Here is a 23,190-nt window from a genome sequence, read left to right as displayed (position 1 = left end):
ACTCCACAACTGTAAACTCCACAACTACAAACTCCAGAACTACAAACTCCCCAAATAGAGACTCGGCAACTAGAAATTTCATATCTGGAAACTCGACAAGTAAAAACTCCACAACTAGAGACTCCGCAACTAGAAACTCCACAACCAGAGACTCTGCAACTAGAAACTCCGCAGCTAGAAACTCCACAAATAGAAACTCCGCAACTAGAAACTCCGCAGCTAGAAACTACACAACTAGAGACTCCACAACTAGAAACTCCAGAACTTGAAACCTCACAACCTTAAGTTACGGAACTAGAAAATCCACAGCTAGAGATTCCGCAACTGGAAACTCCAAATCTAGAAACTCCACAACTAGAAACTCCAAACTAGAAACTCCGCAACTAGAGACTCCACAACTAGAAACTCCACAACTACAAACTCCACAAATAGAGACTCGGCAACTAGAAATTCCAAAAATACAAACTCGGCAACTAGAAATTCCACAACTAGACACTCTGCAACTAGAAACTCCACAACTAAGACTCGGCAACTAGACATTCCACAAATAGAGACTCGGCAACTAGAAATTCTATATCTAGAAACTCCACAACTAGAAACTGCAAAACTAGAGACTTCACAACTAGAAACTAAACAACTAGAAACTCCACAACTAAAAACTCCACAACTGGAAACTCCACAACTTGAGACTCCGCAACATGAAACTTCACAAGTAGAAACTCCGCTATTAAATACTCCGCAACTAGAAACTCCGCAATTAGAAACTCCACAACTTAAAACTCCACAACTAGATACTCCATAACTGGAAACTCCACAACTAGATACTTCACAACTGGAAACTCCACAACCAGAGACTCCGCAACTCCACAACAAGAAACTCCACAACTAGAAACTCCACAACTAGAAACTCAACAACTAGAAACTCCGCAACTAGAGACTCCACAACCAAAAACTCCACAACTTGAAACTCCTCAACTAGAAACTCCACAACTACAAACTCCACAAATAGAGACTCGGCAACTAGAAATTCCATATCTAGAAACTCCACAACTAAAACTCCACTAGAGACTCCGCAACTAGAAACTCCACAACCAGAGACTCTGCAACTAGAAACTCCGCAGCTAGAAACTCCACAAATAGAAATTCCGCAACTAGAAACTCCGCAGCTAGAGACTGCACAACTGGAAACTCCTCAACTAGATACTCCACAACTGGAAACTCCACATCTAGAAACTCCACAACTACAACTAAAGACTCCACAACTAGAAACTCCACAACTAGAAACTCCACAACCAGAGACTCCGCAACTCCACAACTAGAAACTTCACAACTGGAAACTCCACAACTAGATACTGCGCAACTAGAAACTCCACAACTAGAGACTCCACAACTTGAAACTCCACAACTTGAAACTCCACAACTTGAGACTCCACAACTAGAAACTCCACAACTAGAAACTCCACAACTAGAAGCTCCACAACTAGAAACTCTGCAACTAGAGACTCCACAAATAGAAACCCCACAACTAGAAACTCCACAACTACAAACTCCACAAATAGAGACTCGGCTACAAGAAATTTCATGTCTAGAAAGTCCACAACTAAAAACTCCACAACTGGAAACTCCACAACTAGAAACTCCACAACTAGAAATACCACCACTAGAGACTCCGCAACTAGAAACTCCACAACCAGAGACTCTGCAACTAGAAACTGCGCAGCTAGAAACTCCACAAATAGAAACTCCGCAACTAAAAACTCCGCAGCTAGAAACTACACAACTTGAGACTCCACAACTAGAAACTCCACAACTAGAAACTCCGCAACTAGAAACTCCACAACTTGAAACCTCACAACCTTAAGTTACGCAACTAGAAAATCCACAGCTAGAGATTCCGCAACTAGAAATCCCACAACTAGAAACTCCACAACTAGAAACTCAACAACTAGAAACTCCGCAACTAGAGACTCCACAACCAGAAACTCCACAACTTGAAACTCCACAACTACAAACTCCAGAACTACAAACTCCCCAAATAGAGACTCGGCAACTAGAAATTTCATATCTGGAAACTCGACAAGTAAAAACTCCACAACTACAGACTCCGCAACTAGAAACTCCACAACCAGAGACTCTGCAACTAGACACTCCGCAGCTAGAAACTCCACAAATAGAAACTCCGCAACTAGAAACTCCGCAGCTAGAAACTACACAACTAGAGACTCCACAACTAGAAACTCCACAACTAGAAACTCCAGAACTTGAAACCTCACAACCGTAAGTTACGGAACTAGAAAATCCACAGCTAGAGATTCCGCAACTGGAAACTCCAAATCTAGAAACTCCACAACTAGAAACTCCAAACTAGAAACTCCGCAACTAGAGACTCCACAACTAGAAACTCCACAACTACAAACTCCACAAATAGAGACTCGGCAACTAGAAATTCCAAAAATACAAACTCGGCAACTAGAAATTCCAAAACTAGACACTCTGCAACTAGAAACTCCACAACTAAGACTCGGCAACTAGACATTCCACAAATAGAGACTCGGCAACTAGAAATTCTATATCTAGAAACTCCACAACTAGAAACTGCAAAACTAGAGACTTCACAACTAGAAACTAAACAACTAGAAACTCCACAACTAAAAACTCCACAACTGGAAACTCCACAACTTGAGACTCCGCAACATGAAACTTCACAAGTAGAAACTCCGCTATTAAATACTCCGCAACTAGAAACTCCGCAATTAGAAACTCCACAACTTAAAACTCCACAACTAGATACTCCATAACTGGAAACTCCACAACTAGATACTTCACAACTGGAAACTCCACAACCAGAGACTCCGCAACTCCACAACAAGAAACTCCACAACTAGAAACTCCACAACTAGAAACTCAACAACTAGAAACTCCGCAACTAGAGACTCCACAACCAAAAACTCCACAACTTGAAACTCCACAACTAGAAACTCCACAACTACAAACTCCACAAATAGAGACTCGGCAACTAGAAATTCCATATCTAGAAACTCCACAACTAAAACTCCACTAGAGACTCCGCAACTAGAAACTCCACAACCAGAGACTCTGCAACTAGAAACTCCGCAGCTAGAAACTCCACAAATAGAAATTCCGCAACTAGAAACTCCGCAGCTAGAAACTGCACAACTGGAAACTCCTCAACTAGATACTCCACAACTGGAAACTCCACATCTAGAAACTCCACAACTACAACTAGAGACTCCACAACTTGAAACTCCACAACTTTAAACTGCACAACTTGAGACTACACAACTAGAAACTTCACAAATGAAAACTCCGCAACTAGAAACTCCGCAGCTAGAAACTACACAACTAGAGACTCCACAACTAGAAACTCCAAAACTCGAAACTCCACAACTGGAAACTCCACAACTAGACACTCCAAAACTAAAAACTCTTCAACTAGAAACTCCTAAACTTGAGACTCCACAACTAGAGAATCTACAATTAGAGACTTCAAACTAGAAACTCAACAACTAAAAACTCCACAACTAAAAACTCAACAACTAGAAACTGCACAGCTTGAGACTCCGCAACTTGAAACTCCACAACTTGAAACTCCACAACTAGAAACTCCGCAACTAGAAACTCCACAACTAGGCACTCCGCAACTAGAAACTCCACAACTAGAAACTCCACAACTTGAAACTCCACTACTAGATACGCCACAACTGGAAACTCGACAACTAGAAACTCCACATCTAGAGACTCCACAACTTGAAACTCCACAACTAGAAATTCTGCAACTAGAAACTCCACAACTAGAAACTCCACAACTACAAACTCCACAAATAGAGACTCGGCAACTAGAAATTCCACAAATAGAGACTCGGCAACTAGAAATTCCACAACTAGAGACTCTGCCACTAGAAACTCCACAACTAGAGACTCGGCAACTAGAAATTCCACAAATAGAGACTCGGCAACTAGTAATTCTATATCTAGAAACTCCACAACTAGAAACTGCAAAACTAGAGACTTCACAACTAGAAACTCAACAACTAGAAACTCCACAACTAAAACTCCACAACTGGAAACTCCACAACTTGAGACTCCGCAACTTGAAACTTCACAAGTAGAAACTCCACAACTGGAAACTCCACAACTAGAAACTCCACAACTACAGACTCCACAACTCGAAACTCAACAACTAGAAACTCCACAACCAGAGACTCCGCAACTCCACAACAGGAAACTCCACAACTGAAAACTCCACAACTAGATACTCCGCAACTAGTAACTCTACAACTAGAGACTCCACAACTTGAGACTCCACAACTAGAAACTCAACAAATGAAAACTCCGCAACTAGAAACTCCGCAGCTAGAAACTACACAACTAGAGACTCGAGAACTAGAACCTCAAAACTTGAAACTCCACAACTGGAAACTCCACAACTAGGCAGTCCACAACTAAAAACTCTTCAACTAAAAACTCCTAAACTTGAGACTCCACAACTAGAGAATCTACAAGTAGAGACTTCAAACTAGAAACTCAACAACTAAAAACTCCACAACTAAAAACTCAACAACTAGAAACTGCACAGCTTGAGACTCCGCAACTTGAAACTCCACAACTTGAAACTCCACAACTAGAAACTCCGCAACTGGAAACTCCACAACTAGAAACTCCACAACTAAAAACTCCACAACTAGAAACTCCACCACAACAAACTCCACAAATAGAGACTCGGCAACTAGAAATTCCATATCTAGAAACTCCACAACTAAAGACCCCACAACTAAAAACTCCACAACTAGAAACTCCACAACTAGAAACTCTACAACTAGAGACTCCGCAACTAGAAACTCCACACCCAGAGACTCTGCAACTAGAAACTCTGCAGCTAGAAACTCCGCAGCTAGAAACTCCACAATTAGAAACTCCGCAGCTAGAAACTCCCCAACTAGAGACTCCACAACTAGAAACTCCACAACTAGAAACTCCACAACTAGAAACTCCACAACTTGAAACCTCACAACCTTAAGTTCCGCAACTAGAAAATCCACAGCTAGAGATTCCGCAACAAGAAACTCCATAACTAGAAACTCCACAACTAGAAAATCCTCAACTAGAGACTCCACAACTAGAAACTCCACAACTTGAAACTCCACAACTAGAAACTCCACAACTACAAACTCCACAAATAGAGACTCGGCAACTAGAAATTCCATATCTAGAAACTCCACAACTAAAACTTTACAACTAGAAACTGCAAAACTAGAGACTTCACAACTAGAAACTCAACAACTAGAAACTCCACAACTAAAAACTCCACAACTGGAAACTCCACAACTTGAGACTCCGCAAATTGAAACTCCGCAACTAGAAACTCCGCAATTAAAAACTCCGCAACTAGAAACTCCACAACTAGATACTCCACAACTGGAAACTCCACAACCAGACTCTGCAACTAGAAACTCCGCAACTCGAAACTCCACAACTAGAAACTCCACAACTAGAGACTCCGCATTTCCACAACTAGAAACTCCACAACTGGAAACTCCACAACTAGATACTCCACAACTAGAAACTCCACAACTAGAGGCTCCCCAACTTGAAACTCCACAACTTTGAGCTCCACAACTTGATACTCCACAACTAGAAACTCCACAACTTTAAACTCCACAACTAGAAACTCCGCAACCAGAAAATCTACAACTAGAAACTCCGCAACTAGAAACTCCACAACCAGAGACTTCGCAACTAGAAACTCCACAACTCGAAACTCCACAACTAGAAACTCCACAACTAGAAACTCCACAACTAGAAACTCCACAACTAAAAACTCCACAACTGGAAACTCCACAACTAGATACTCCACAACTAGAAACTCCACAACTAGAAACTCCACAACATGAAACTCCACAACTAGAAACTTGACAACCAGAAACTCTACAACTAGAAACTCCACAACTAGAAACTCCGCAACTAGAGACTCCACAACTAAAAACTCCACAACTAGAAACCCCACAACAACAAACTCCACAAATAGAGACTCGGCAACTAGAAATTCCATATCTAGAAAGTCCACAACTAAAAACTCCACAACTGGAAACTCCACAACTAGAAACTCCAAAACTAGAAATACCACAACTAGAGACTCCGCAACTAGAAACTCCACAACAAGAGACTCTGCAACTAGAAACTCCGCAGCTAGAAACTCCACAAGTAGAAACTCCGCAGCTAGAAACTACACAACTAGAGACTCCACATCTAGAAACTCCACGACTAGAAACTCCACAAATTGAAACCTCACAATCTTAAGTTACGCAACTAGAAAATCCACAGCTAGAGATTCCGCAACTAGAAACTCCACAACTAGAAACTCCACAACTAGAAACTCAACAACTAGAAACTCCGCAACTAGAGACTCCACAACCAAAAACTCCACAACTTGAAACTCCACAACTAGAAACTCCCCAACTAGAAACTCCACAACTACAAACTCTACAAATAGAGACTCGGCAACTAGAAATTCCATATCTAGAAACTCCACAACTAAAAACTCCACAACTAGAGACTCCGCAACTAGAAACTCCACAACCAGAGACTCTGCAACTAGAAACTCCGCAGCTAGAAACTCCACAAATTGAAACTCTGCAACTAGAAACTCCGCAGCTAGAAACTACACAACTGGAAACTCCACAACTAGATACTCCACAACTGGAAACTCCACAACTAGAAACTCCACAACTACAACTAAAGACTCCACAACTCGAAACTCCACAACTAGAAACTCCACAACCAGAGACTCCGCAACTCCACAACTAGAAACTCTTTAACTGGAAACTCCACAACTAGATAATGCGCAACTAGAAACTCCACAACTAGAGACTCCACAACTTGAAACTCCACAACTTGAAACTCCAAAACTTGAGACTCCACAACTAGAAACTCCACAACTAGAAACTCCACAACTAGAAGCTCCACAACTAGAAACTCTGCAACTAGAGACTCCACAAATAGAAACTCCACAACTAGAAACTTCACAACTACAAACTCCACAAATAGAGACTCGGCTACAAGAAATTTCATGTCTAGAAAGTCCACAACTAAAAACTCCACAACTGGAAACTCCACAACTAGAAACTCCACAACTAGAAATACCACAACTAGAGACTCCGTAACTAGAAACTCTACAACCAGAGACTCTGCAACTAGAAATTCCGCAGCTAGAAACTCCACAAATAGAAACTCCGCAACTAAAAACTCCGCAGCTAGAAACTACACAACTAGAGACTCCACAACTCGAAACTCAACTACTAGAAACTCCACAACCAGAGACTCTGCAACTCCACAACAAGAAACTCCACAACTGGAAACTCCATAACTAGAAACTTCACAACTAGAAACTCCACACTAGAGACTCCACAACTAGAAACTCCACAACTACAAACTCCACAAATAGAGACTCGGTAACTAGAAATTCCAAAAATACAAACTCGGCAACTAGAAATTCCACAACTAGAGACTCTCCAACTAGAAACTCCACAACTAGAGACTCGGCAAATAGAAATTCCACAAATAGAGACTCGGCAACTAGAAATTCTATATCTAGAAACTCCACAACTAGAAACTGCAAAACTAGAGACTTCACAACTAGAAACTAAACAACTAGAAACTCCACAACTAAAAACTCCACAACTGGAAACTCCACAACTTGAGACTGCGCAACATGAAACTTCACAAGTAGAAACTCCGCTATTAAATACTCCGCAACTAGAAACTCTGCAATTAGAAACTCCACAACTTAAAACTCCACAACTAGATACTCCACAACTGGAAACTCCAGAACTTGATACTCCACAACTGGAAACTCCACAACTAGAAACTCCACAACTAGAGACTCCACAACTCGAAACTCAACAACTAGAAACTCCACAACCAGAGACTCCGCAACTCCACAACAAGAAACTCCACAACTGGAAACTCCACAACTAGATACTCCGCAACTAGTAACTCTACAACTAGAGACTCCACAACTTGAAACTCCACAACTTGAAACTCCACAACTTGAGACTCCACAACTAGAAACTCAACAAATGAAAACTCTTCAACTAGAAACTCCTAAACTTGAGACTCCACAACTAGAGAATCTACAAGTAGAGACTTCAAACTAGAAACTCAACAACTAAAAACTCCACAACTAAAAACTCAACAACTAGAAACTGCACAGCATGATACTCCGCAACTTGAAACTCCACAACTTAAAACTCCACAACTAGAAACTCCGCAACTAGAAATTCCACAAATAGGGACTCGGCAACTAGAAATTCTATATCTAGAAACTCCACAACTAGAAACTGTAAAACTAGAGACTTCACAACTAGAAACTCAACAACTAGAAACTCCACAACTAAAAACTCCACAACTGGAAACTCCACAACTTGAGACTTCGCAACTTGAAACTTCGCAAGTAGAAACTCCGCTATTAAATACTCCGCAACTAGAAACTCCGCAACTAGAAACTCCACAACTTAAAACTCCACAACTAGATACTCCACAACTGGAAACTCCACAACTAGATACTTCACAACTGTAAACTCCACAACTAGATACTCCACAACTGGAAACTCCACAAATAAAAACTCCACAACTAGAGACTCCACAACTCGAAACTCAACAACTAGAAACTCCACAACCAGAGACTCCGCAACTCCACAACAAGAAACTCCACAACTGGAAACTCCACAACTAGATACTCCGCAACTAGTAACTCTACAACTAGAGACTCCACAACTTGAAACTCCACAACTTGAAACTCCACAACCTTAAACTCCACAACTTGAGACTCCACAAGTAGAAACTCAACAAATGAAAACTCCGCAACTAGAAACTCCGCAGCTAGAAACTACACAACTAGAGACTCCACAACTAGAAACTCCAAAACTCGAAACTTCACAACTGGAAACTCCACAACTAGACACTCCACAACTAAAAACTCTTCAACTAGAAACTCCTAAACTTGAGACTCCACAACTAGAGAATCTACAAGTAGAGACTTCAAACTAGAAACTCAACAACTAAAAACTCCACAACTAAAAACTCAACAACTAGAAACTGCACAGCTTGAGACTCCGCAACTTGAAACTCCACAACTTGAAACTCCACAACTAGAAACTCCGCAACTAGAATCTCCACAACTAGAAACTCCACAACTTGAAACTCCACAACTAGAAACTCCACAACCAGAAACTCTACAACTAGAAACTCCACAACTAGAAACTCCACAAAAAGAAACTTCGCAACTAGAGACTCCACAACAAAAAACTCCACAGCTAGAAACTCCACAACAACAAACTCCACAAATAGAGACTCGGCAACTAGAAAAAAAATCCATATATAGAAACTTCACAACTAAAAACCCCACAACTAAAAACTCCACAACTAGAAACTCCACAACTAGAAACTCTACAACTAGAGACTCCGCAACTAGAAACTCCACAGCCAGAGACTCTGCAACTAGAAACTCTGCAGCTAGAAACTCCACAAACAGAAACTCCACAATTAGAAACTCCGCAGCTAGAAACTCCACAAGTAGAGACTACACAACTAGAAACTCCACAACTAGAAACTCCACAACTTGAAACCTCACAACCTTAAGTTCCGCAACTAGAAAATCCACAGCTAGAGATTCCGCAACTAGAAACTCCACAACTAGAAACTCCAGAACTCAAAACTCCACAACTCGAAACTCCACAACTGGAAACTCCACAACTGGAAACTCCACAACCAGACACTTCACAACTAAAAACTCTACAACCAGAAACTCCTAAACTAGAGACTCCACAACTAGAGACTACAACTAGAGACTTCAAACTAGAAACTCAATAACTAGAAACTCCACAACTTGAAACTCCACAACTAGAAACTCCACAACTAGAAACTCAACAACTAGAGACTCTGCAACTAGAAACTCCGCAGCTAGAAACTCCACAAATAGAAACTCCGCAACTAGAAACTCCGCAGCTAGAAACTACACAACTAGAGACTCCACAACTAGAAACTCCACAACTAGAAACTCCACAACTTGAAACCTCACAACCTTAAGTTACGCAACTAGAAAATCCACAGCTAGAGATTTCGCAGCTAGAAACTCCACAACTAGAAACTCCACAACTAGAAACTCAACAACTAGAAACTCCGGAACTAGAGACTCCACAACTAGAAACTCAACAACTTGAAACTCCACAACTAGAAACTCCACAACTACAAACTCCACAAATAGAGACTCGGCAACTGGAAATTTCATATCTAGAAACTCCACAACTAAAAACTCCACAACTAGAGACTCCGCAACTACAAACTCCACAACCAGAGACTCCACAACTTGAAAGTCCACAACTTGAGACTCCACAACTAGAAACTCCACAACTTGAAACTCCACAACTAGAAACTCCACAACCAGAAACTCCCCAACTAGAAACTCCACAACTAGAAACTCTGCAACTAGAGACTCCACAAATAGAAACTCCACAACTAGAAACTCCACAACTACAAACTCCACAACTAGAAAGTCCACAACTAGAAAGTCCACAACTAGAAACTCCACAACTTGAAACCTCACAACCTTAAGTTACGCAACTAGAAAATCCACAGCTAGAGATTCCGCAACTAGAAACTCCACAACTAGAAACACCACAACTAGAAACTCAACAACTAGAAACTCCGCAACTAGAAACTCCACAACCAGAGACTCTGCAACTAGAAACTCCGCAGCTAGAAACTCTACAAATAGAAACTCCGCAACTAGAAACTGCGCAGCTAGAAACTACACAACTAGAGACTCCACAACTAGAAAATCCACAACTAGAAACTCCACAACCAGAAACTCCACAACTTGAAACCTGACAACCTTAAGTTACGCAACTAGAAAATCCCCAGCTAGAGATTCCGCAACTAGAAACTCCACAACTTGAAACTCCACAAATAGAAACTCCACAACTACAAATTCCACAAATAGAGACTCGGCAACTAGAAATTCCATATCTAGAAACTCCACAACTAAAAACTCCACAACTAGAGACTCCGCAACTAGAAACTCCAAAACCAGAGAATCTGCAACTAGAAACTCCGCAGCTAGAAACTCCACAAATAAAAACTCCGCAACTAGAAACTCCGCAGCTAGAAACTACACAACTGAAAACTCCACAACTAGATACTCCACAACGGGAAACTCCACAACTAGAAACCCCACAACTACAACTAAAGACTCCACAACTCGAAACTCCAAAACTAGAAACTCCACAACCAGAGACTCCGCAACTCCACAACTAGAAACTCCACAACTGGAAACTCCACAACTAGATACTGCGCAACTAGAAACTCCACAACTTCAGACTCCACAACCTGAAACTCCACAACTTGAGACTCCACAACTAGAAACTCCACAACTTGAAACTCCACAACTAGAAACTCTGCAACTAGAGACTCCACAAATAGAAACTCCACAACTAGAAACTCCACAACTAGAAACTCCACAACTAGAAACTCCACAACTTGAAACCTCACAACCTTAAGTTACGCAACTAGAAAATCCACAGCTAGAGATTCCGCAACTAGAAACTCCACAACTAGAAACTCCACAACTAGAAACTCAACAACTAGAAACTCCGCAACTAGAAACTCCACAACCAGAGACTCTGCAACTAGAAACTCCGCAGCTAGAAACTCTACAGATAGAAACTCCGCAACTAGGAACTGTGCAGCTAGGAACTACACAACTTGAAACTCAACAACTAGAAACTCCACAACTAAAAACTCCACAACTGGAAACTCCACAACTTGAGACTCCGCAACTTGAAACTTCACAACTAGAAACTCCGCTATTAAATACTCCGCAACTAGAAACTCCGCAAATAGAAACTCTACAACTTAAAACTCCACAACTAGATACTCCACAACTGGAAACTCCACAACTAGATACTTCACAACTGGAAACTCCACAACTAGATACTCCACAACTGGAAACTCCGCAACTAGAAACTCCACAACTAGAGACTCCACAACTCGAAACTCAACTACTAGAAACTCCACAACCAGAGACTCCGCAACTCCACAACAAGAAACTCCACAACTGGAAACTCCACAACTAGATAGTCCGCTACTAGTAACTCTACAACTAGAGACTTCAGAACTTGAAACTCCACAACTTTAAACTCCACAACTTGAGACTCCACAACTAGAAACTCAACAAATGAAAACTCCACAACTAGAAACTCCGCAGCTAGAAACTACACAACTAGAGACTCCACAACTGGAAACTCCAAAACTCGAAACTCCACAACTGGAAACTCCACAACTAGACACTCCACAACTAAAAACTCTTCAACTAGAAACTCCTAAACTTGAGACTCCACAACTAGAGAATCTACAAGTAGAGACTTCAAACTAGAAACTCAACAACTAAAAACTCCACAACAAAAAACTCCGCAACTAGAAACTCCGCTGCTAGAAACTACACAACTAGAGACTCCACAACTAGAAACTCCACAACCAGAAACTCCACAACTAGAAACTCCACAACTTGAAACTCCACAACTACAAACTCCACAAATGGAGACTCGGCAACTAGAAATTCCACAAATAGAGACTCGGCAACAACAAATTCCACAACTAGCGACTCTGCAACTAGAAACTCCACAACTAGAGACTCGGCAACTAGAAATTCCACAAATAGAGACTCGGCAACTAGAAATTCTATATCTAGAAACTCCACAACTAGAAACTGCAAAACTAGAGACTTCACAACTAGAAACTCAACAACTAGAAACTCCACAACTAAAAACTCCACAACTGGAAACGCCACAACTTGAGACTCCGCAACTTGAAACTTCACAAGTAGAAACTCCGCTATTAAATACTCCGCAACTAGAAACTCCGCAACTAGAAACTCCACAACTTAAAACTCCACTACTAGATACTCCACAACTGGAAACTCCACAACTAGATACTTCACAACTATAAACTCCCCAACTAGATACTCCACAACTGGGAACTCCACAACTAGAAACTCCACAACTAGAGACTCCAAAACTCGAAACTCAACAACTAGAAACTCCACAACCAGAGACTCCGCCACTCCACAACAAGAAACTCCACAACTGGAAACTCCACAACTAGATACTCCGCAACTAGTAACTCTACAACTAGAGACTCCACAACTTGAAACTCCACAACTTTAAACTCCACAACTTGAGACTCCACAACTAGAAACTCAACAAATGAAAACTCCGCAACTAGAAACTCCGCAGCTAGAAACTACATACCTAGAGACTCCACAACTAGAAACTCCAAAACTCGAAACTCCACAACCAGAAACTCTACAACTAGAAACTCCACAACAAGAAACTCCACATCTAGAGACTCCACAACTAAAAACTCCACAACTAGAAACTCCACAACAACAAACTCTACAAATAGAGACTCGGCAACTAGAAAAAATTTCATATCTAGAAACTTCACAACTAATAATCCCACAACTAAAAACTCCACAACTAGAAACTCCACAACTAGAAACTCTACAACTAGAGACTCCGCGACTAGAAACTCCACAGCCAGAGACTCTGCAACTAGAAACTCTGCAGCTAGAAACTCCACAAACAGAAACTCCACAATTAGAAACTCCACAACTAGAAACTCCGCAACTAGAGACTCCACAACTAAAAACTCCACAACTAGAAACCTCACAACAACAAACTCCACAAATAGAGACTCGGCAACTAGAAATTCCATATCTAGAAAGTCCACAACTAAAAACTCCACAACTGGAAACTCCACAACTAGAAACTCCACAACTAGAAACACCACAACTAGAGACTCCGCAACTAGAAACTCCACAACAAGAGACTCTGCAACTAGAAACTCCGCAGCTAGAAACTCCACAAGTAGAAACTCCGCAGCTAGAAACTCCGCAGCTAGAAACTACACAACTAGAGACTCCACATCTAGAAACTCCACGACTAGAAACTCCACAAAATGAAACCTCACAATCTTAAGTTACGCAACTAGAAAATCCACAGCTTGAGATTCCGCAACTAGAAACTCCACAACTAGAAACTCCACAACTAGAAACTCAACAACTAGAAACTCCGCAACTAGAGACTCCACAACCAAAAACTCCACAACTTGAAACTCCACAACTAGAAACTCCACAACTAGAAACTCCACAACTACAAACTCTACAAATAGAGACTCGGCAACTAGAAATTCCATATCTAGAAACTCCACAACTAAAAACTCCACAACTAGAGACTCCGCAACTAGAAACTCCACAACCAGAGACTCTGCAACTAGAAACTCCGCAGCTAGAAACTCCACAAATAGAAACTCCGCAACTAGAAACTCCGCAGCTAGAAACTACACAACTGGAAACTCCACAACTAGATACTCCACAACTGGAAACTCCACAACTAGAAACTCCACAACTACAACTAAAGACTCCACAACTCGAAACTCCACAACTAGAAACTCCACAACCAGAGACTCCGCAACTCCACAACTAGAAACTCTTTAACTGGAAACTCCACAACTAGATACTGCGCAACTAGAAACTCCACAACTAGAGACTCCACAACTTGAAACTCCACAACTTGAAACTCCACAACTTGAGACTCCACAACTAGAAACTCCACAACTAGAAACTCCACAACTAGAAGCTCCACAACTAGAAACTCTGAAACTAGAGACTCCACAAATAGAAACTCCACAACTAGAAACTTCACAACTACAAACTCCACAAATAGAGACTCGGCTACAAGAAATTTTATGTCTAGAAAGTCCACAACTAAAAACTCCACAACTGGAAACTCCACAACTAGAAACTCCACAACTAGAAATACCACAACTAGAGACTCCGTACCTAGAAACTCCACAACCAGAGACTCTGCAACTAGAAATTCCGCAGCTAGAAACTCCACAAATAGAAACTCCGCAACTAAAAACTCCGCAGCTAGAAACTACACAACTAGAGACTCCACAACTCGAAACTCAACTACTAGAAACTCCACAACCAGAGACTCTGCAACTCCACAATAAGAAACTCCACAACTGGAAACTCCATAACTAGAAACTTCACAACTAGAAACTCCACACTAGAGACTCCACAACTAGAAACTCCACAACTACAAACTCCACAAATAGAGACTCGGTAACTAGAAATTCCAAAAATACAAACTCGGCAACTAGAAATTCCACAACTAGAGACTCTCCAACTAGAAACTCCACAACTAGAGACTCGGCAAATAGAAATTCCACAAATAGAGACTCGGCAACTAGAAATTCTATATCTAGAAACTCCACAACTAGAAACTGCAAAACTAGAGACTTCACAACTAGAAACTAAACAACTAGAAACTCCACAACTAAAAACTCCACAACTGGAAACTCCACAACTTGAGACTGCGCAACATGAAACTTCACAAGTAGAAACTCCGCTATTAAATACTCCGCAACTAGAAACTCCGCAATTAGAAACTCCACAACTTAAAACTCCACAACTAGATACTCCACAACTGGAAACTCCACAACTTGATACTCCACAACTGGAAACTCCACAACCTGAAACTCCACAACTAGACACTCCACAACTCGAAACTCAACAACTAGAAACTCCACAACCAGAGACTCCGCAACTCCACAACAAGAAACTCCACAACTGGAAACTCCACAACTAGATACTCCGCAACTAGTAACTCTACAACTAGAGACTCCACAACTTGAAACTCCACAACTTGAAACTCCACAACTTGAGACTCCACAACTAGAGAATCTACAAGTAGAGACTTCAAACTAGAAACTCAACAACTAAAAACTCCACAACTAAAAACTCAACAACTAGAAACTGCACAGCATGATACTCCGCAACTTGAAACTCCACAACTTAAAACTCCACAACTAGAAACTCCGCAACTAGAAATTCCACAAATAGGGACTCGGCAACTAGAAATTCTATATATAGAAACTCCACAACTAGAAACTGTAAAACTAGAGACTTCACAACTAGAAACTCAACAACTAGAAACTCCACAACTAAAAACTCCACAACTGGAAACTCCACAACTTGAGACTCCGCAACTTGAAACTTCGCAAGTAGAAACTCCGCTATTAAATACTCCGCAACTAGAAACTCCGCAACTTGAAACCTCCCAACCTTAAGTTACGCAACTAGAAAATCCACAGCCAGAGATTCCGCAACTAGAAACTCCATAACTAGAAACTCCACAACTAGAAACTCCACAACTAGAAACTCCGCAGCTAGAGACTCCACAACTAGAAACTCCACAACTTGAAACTCCACAACTAGAAACTCCACAACTACAAACTCCAGAAATAGAGACTCGGCAACTAGAAATTCCATATCTAGAAACTCCACAACTAAAAACTTTACAACTAGAATCTGCCAAACCAGAGACTTCACAACTAGAAACTCAACAACTAGAAACTCCACAACTAAAAACGCCACAACTGGAAACTCCACAACTTGAGACTCCGCAACTTCAAACTCCACAACTAGAAAACTCAGCTATTAAAAACTCCGCAACTAGAAACTCAACAACTAGATACTCCACAACTGGAAACTCCACAAACAGAGACTCTGCAACTAGAAACTCCGCAACTCGAAACTCCACAACTAGAAACTCCACAACTAGAGACTCCGCATTTCCACAACTAGAAACTCCACAACTGGAAACTCCACAACTAGATACTCCACAACTAGAAACTCCACAAATAGAGACTCCCCAACTTGAAACTCCACAACTTTGAACTCCACAACTTGATACTCCACAACTAGAAACTCCACAACTTTAAACTTCACAACTAGAAACTCCACAACCAGAAAATCTACAACTAGAAACTCCGCAACTAGAAACTCCACAACCAGAGACTCTGCACCTAGAAACTCCACAACTCGAAACTCCACAACTAGAAACTCCACAACTAGAAACTCCACAACTAGAGACTCCGCAACTCCACAAATAGAAACTCCACAACTGGAAACTCCACAACTAGATACTCCACAACTAGAAACTCCACAACTAGAGACTCCCCAACTTGAAACTCCACAACTTTAAACTCCACAGCTTGAGACTCCACAACTAGAAACTCCACAACTTGAAACTCCACAACTAGAAACTCCACAACCAGAAACTGTACAACTAGAAACTCCACAACTAGAAACTCCACAACTATAATCTCCGCAACTAGAGACTCCACAACTAAAAACTCTACAACTAGAAACTCCACAACAACAAACTCAACAAATATAGACTCGGCAACTAGAAATTCCATATCTAGAAACTCCTCAACTAAAAACCCCACAACTAAAAACTCCACAACTAGAAACTCCACAACTAGAAACTCTACAACTAGAGACTCCGCAACTAGAAACTCCACAGCCAGAGACTCTGCAACTAGAAACTCTGCAGCTAGAAACTCCACAAACAGAAACTCCACAATTAGAAACTCCGCAGCTAGAAACTCCTCAACTAGACACTCCACAGCTAGAAACTCCACAACTAGAAACTCCACAAATAGAGACTCGGCAACTAGAAATTCCAAAAATACAAACTCGGCAACTAGAAATTCCACAACTAGAGACTCTGCAACTAGAAACTCCACAACTAGAGACTCGGCAACTAGAAATTCCACAAATAGAGACTCGGCAACTAGAAATTTTATATCTAGAAACTCCACAACTAGAAACTGCAAAACTAGAGACTTCACAACTAGAAACTAAACAACTAGAAACTCCACAACTAAAAACTCCACAACTTGAAACTCCACAACTTGAGACTGCGCAACATGAAACTTCACAAGTAGAAACTCCGCTATTAAATACTCCGCAACTAGAAACTCCGCAATTAGAATCTCCACAACTCGAAACTCAACAACTAGAAACTCCACAACCAGAGACTCCGCAACTCCACAACAAGAAACTCCACAACTGGAAACTCCACAACTAGATACTCCACAACTGGAAACTCCACAACTAGATACTCCACAACTGGAAACTCCACAACTAGAAACTCCACAACTAGAGACTCCACAACTCGAAACTCAACAACTAGAAACTCCACAACCAGAGACTCCGCAACTCCACAACAAGAAACTCCACAACTGGAAACTCCACAACTAGATACTCCGCAACTAGTAACTCTACAACTAGAGACTCCACAACTTGAAACTCCACAACTTGAAACTCCACAACTTGAGACTCCACAACTAGAAACTCAACAAATGAAAACTCTTCAACTAGAAACTCCTAAACTTGAGACTCAACAACTAGAGAATCTACAAGTAGAGACTTCAAACTAGAAACTCAACAACTAAAAAATCCACAACTAAAAACTCAACAACTAGAAACTGCACAGCTTGATACTCCGCAACTTGAAACTCCACAACTTAAAACTCCACAACTAGAAACTCCGCAACTAGAAATTCCACAAATAGGGACTCGGCAACTAGAAATTCTATATCTAGAAACTCCACAACTAGAAACTGCAAAACTAGAGAATTCACAACTAGAAACTCAACAACTAGAAACTCCACAACTGGAAACTCCACAACTTGAGACTCCGCAACTTGAAACTTCGCAAGTAGAAACTCCGCTATTAAATACTCCGCAACTAGAAACTCCGCAACTAGAAACTCCACAACTTAAAACTCCGCAGCTAGAAACTACACAACTAGAGACTCCACAACTAGAAACTCCACAACTAGAAACTCCACAACTAGAAACTCCACAACTTGCAACCTCCCAACCTTAAGTTACGCAACTAGAAAATCCACAGCCAGAGATTCCGCAACTAGAAACTCCATAACTAGAAACTCCACAACTAGAAACTCCACAACTAGAAACTCCGCAGCTAGAGACTCCAAAACTAGAAACTCCACAACTTGAAACTCCACAACTAGAAACTCCACAACTACAAACTCCAGAAATAGAGACTCGGCAACTAGAAATTCCTTATCTAGAAACTCCACAACTAAAAACTTTACAACTAGAATCTGCAAAACTAGAGACTTCACAACTAGAAACTCAACAACTAGAAACTCCACAACTAAAAACGCCACAACTGGAAACTCCACAACTTGAGACTCCGCAAGTTCAAACTCCACAACTAGAAAACTCAGCTATTAAAAACTCCGCAACTAGAAACTCCACAACTAGATACTCCACAACTGGAAACTCCACAAACAGAGACTCTGCAACTAGAAACTCCGCAACTCGAAACTCCACAACTAGAAACTCCACAACTAGAAACTCCACAACTAGAGACTCCGCATTTCCACAACTAGAAACTCCACAACTGGAAACTCCACAACTAGAGACTCCGCAACTAGAAACTCCACAGCCAGAGACTCTGCAACTAGAAACTCTGCAGCTAGAAACTCCACAAACAGAAACTCCACAATTAGAAACTCCGCAGCTAGAAACTCCACAACTAGAGACTCCACAACTAGAAACTCCACAACTAGAAACTCCACAACTTGAAACCTCACAACCATAAGTTCCGCAACTAGAAAATCCACAGCTAGAGATTCCGCAACTAGAAACTCCACAACTAGAAACTCCAGAACTCAATACTCCACAACTCGAAACTCCACAACTGGAAACTCCACAACTGGAAACTCCACAACTAGACACTCCACAACTAAAAACTCTACAACCAGAAACTCCTAAACTAGAGACTCCACAACTAGAGAGTACAGCTAGAGACTTCAAACTAGAAACTCAACAACTAGAAACTCCACAACTTGAAACTCCAAAACTAGAAACTCCACAACTAGAAACTCTACAACTAGAGACTCTTCAACTAGAGAATTCGCAACTAGAAACTCCAAAACTAGAGACTCTGAACTAGAAACTCCACAACTTGAAACTCAACAACTACAAACTCCACAAATAGAGACTCGGCTACAAGAAATTTCATGTCTCGAAAGTCCACAACTAAAAACTCTACAACTGGAAACTCCACAACTAGAAACCCCACAACTAGAAATACCACAACTAGAGACTCCGCAACTAGAAACTCCACAACCAGAGACTCTGCAACTAGAAACTCCACAAATAGAAACTCCGCAACTAGAAACTCCGCAGCTAGAAACTACACAACTAGAGACTCCACAACTAGAAACTCCACAACTAGAAACTCCACAACTTGAAACCTCACAACCTTAAATTACGCAACTAGAAAACCCACAGCTAGAGATTCCGCAACTAGAAACTCCACAACTAGAAACTCCACAACTAGAGACTCCGCAACTAGAAACTACACAACTGGAAACACCACAACTAGATACTCCACAACTAGAAACTCCAAAACTACAACTAAAGACTCCACAACTCGAAACTCCAAAACTAGAAACTCCACAACCAGAGACTCCGCAACTCCACAACTAGAAACTCCACAACTGGAAACTCCACAACTAGATACTGCGCAACTAGAAACTCCACAACTAGAGACTCCACAACTTTAAACTCCACAACTTGAAACTCCACAACTTGAGACTCCACAACTAGAAACTCCACAACCAGAAACTCCACAACTAGAAACTCCACAACTAGAAACTCTGCAAGTAGAGACTCCACAAATAGAAACTCCACAACTAGAAACACCACAACTACAAACTCAACAACTAGAAACTCCACAACTAGAAACTCCACAACTAGAAACTCCACAACTTGAAACCTCACAACCTTAAGTTACGCAACTAGAAAATCCACAGCTAGAGATTCCGCAACTAGAAACTCCACAACTAGAAACTCAACAACTAGAAACTCCGCAACTAGAAACTACACAACCAGAGACTCTGCAACTAGAAACACCACCGCTAGAAACTCCACAAATAGAAACTCCGCAACTAGAAACTGCGCAGCTAGAAACTACACAACTAGAGACTCCACAACTAGAAACTCCACAACTAGAAACTCCACAACTAGAAACTCCACAACTTGAAACCTCACAACCTTAAGTTACGCAACTAGAAAATCCACAGCTAGAGATTCCGCAACTAGAAACTCCACAACTAGAGACTCCGCAACTAGAAACTCCACAACCAGAGACTCTGCAACTAGAAACTCCGCAGCTAGAAACTCCACAAATAGAAACTCCGCAACTAGAAACTCCGCAGCTAGAAACTACACAACTAGAGACTCCACAACTAGAAACCTCACAACCTTAAGTTACGCAACTAGAAAATCCACAGCTAGAGATTCCGCAACTACACAACCAGAGACTCTGCAACTAGAAACTCCACCGCTAGAAACTCCACAAATAGAAACTCCGCAACTAGAAACTGCGCAGCTAGAAACTACACAACTAGAGACTCCACAACTAGAAACTCCACAACTAGAAACTCCACAACTAGAAACTCCACAACTAGATACTGCGCAACTAGAAACTCCACAACTAGAGACTCCACAACTTTAAACTCCATAACTTGAAACTCCACAACTTGAGACTCCACAACTAGAAACTCTGCAACTAGAGACTCCACAAATAGAAACTCCACAACTAGAAACACCACAACTACAAACTCAACAACTAGAAACTCCACAACTAGAAACTCCACAACTAGAAACTCCACAACTTGAAACCTCACAACCTTAAGTTACGCAACTAGAAAATCCACAGCTAGAGATTCCGCAACTAGAAACTCCACAACTAGAAACTCAACAACTTTAAACTCCGCAACTAGAAACTACACAACCAGAGACTCTGCAACTAGAAACTCCACCGCTAGAAACTCCACAAATAGAAACTCCGCAACTAGAAACTGCGCAGCTAGAAACTACACAACTAGAGACTCCACAACTAGAAACTCCACAACTAGAAACTCCACAACTAGAAACTCCACAACTTGAAACCTCACAACCTTAAGTTACGCAACTAGAAAATCCACAGCTAGAGATTCCGCAACTAGAAACTCCACAACTAGAGACTCCGCAACTAGAAACTCCACAACCAGAGACCCTGCAACTAGAAACTCCGCAGCTAGAAACTCCACAAATAGAAACTCCGCAACTAGAAACTCCGCAGCTAGAAACTACACAACTAGAGACTCCACAACTAGAAACTCCACAACTAGAAACTCCACAACTAGAAACTCCACAACTTGAAACCTCCCAACCTTAAGTTACGCAACTAGAAAATCCACAGCCAGAGATTCCGCAACTAGAAACTCCATAACTAGAAACTCCACAACTAGAAACTCCACAACTAGAAACTCCGCAGCTAGAGACTCCACAACTAGAAACTCCACAACTCGAAACTCCACAACTAGAAACTCCACAACTAAAAACTCCAGAAATAGAGACTCGGCAACTAGAAATTCCATATCTAGAAACTCCACAACTAAAAACTTTACAACTAGAATCTGCAAAACTAGAGACTTCACAACTAGAAACTCAACAACTAGAAACTCCACAACTAAAAACGCCACAACTGGAAACTCCACAACTTGAGACTCCGCAACTTCAAACTCCACATCTAGAAAACTCAGCTATTAAAAACTCCGCAACTAGAAACTCCACAACTAGATACTCCAACTGGAAACTCCACAACTAGAAACTTCACAACCGGAAACTCCACAACTAGATACTCCACAACTGGAAACTCCACAAACAGACTCTGCAACTAGAAACTCCGCAACTCGAAACTCCACAACTAGAAACTCCACAACTAGAGACTCCGCATTTCCACAACTAGAGACTCCGCATTTCCACAACTAGAAACTCCACAACGGGAAACTCCACAACTAGATACTCCACAACTAGAAACTCCACAACTAGAGACTCCCCAACTTGAAACTCCACAACTTTGAACTCCACAACTTGATACTCCACAACTAGAAACTCCACAACTTTAAACTTCACAACTAGAAACTCCACAACCAGAAAATCTACAACTAGAAACTCCGCAACTAGAAACTCCACAACCAGAGGCTCTGCACCTAGAAACTCCACAACTCGAAACTCCACAACTAGAAACTCCACAACTAGAAACTCCACAACTAGAGACTCCGCAACTCCACAAATAGAAACTCCACAACTGGAAACTCCACAACTAGATACTCCACAACTAGAAACTCCACAACTAGAGACTCCCCAACTTGAAACTCCACAACTTTAAA

This window comes from Rhipicephalus microplus, unplaced genomic scaffold (genome assembly GCF_043290135.1).
Source record: "Rhipicephalus microplus isolate Deutch F79 unplaced genomic scaffold, USDA_Rmic scaffold_40, whole genome shotgun sequence".
NCBI lineage: Eukaryota > Metazoa > Arthropoda > Arachnida > Ixodida > Ixodidae > Rhipicephalus > Rhipicephalus microplus.
This window is presented reverse-complemented; position numbering follows the sequence as displayed.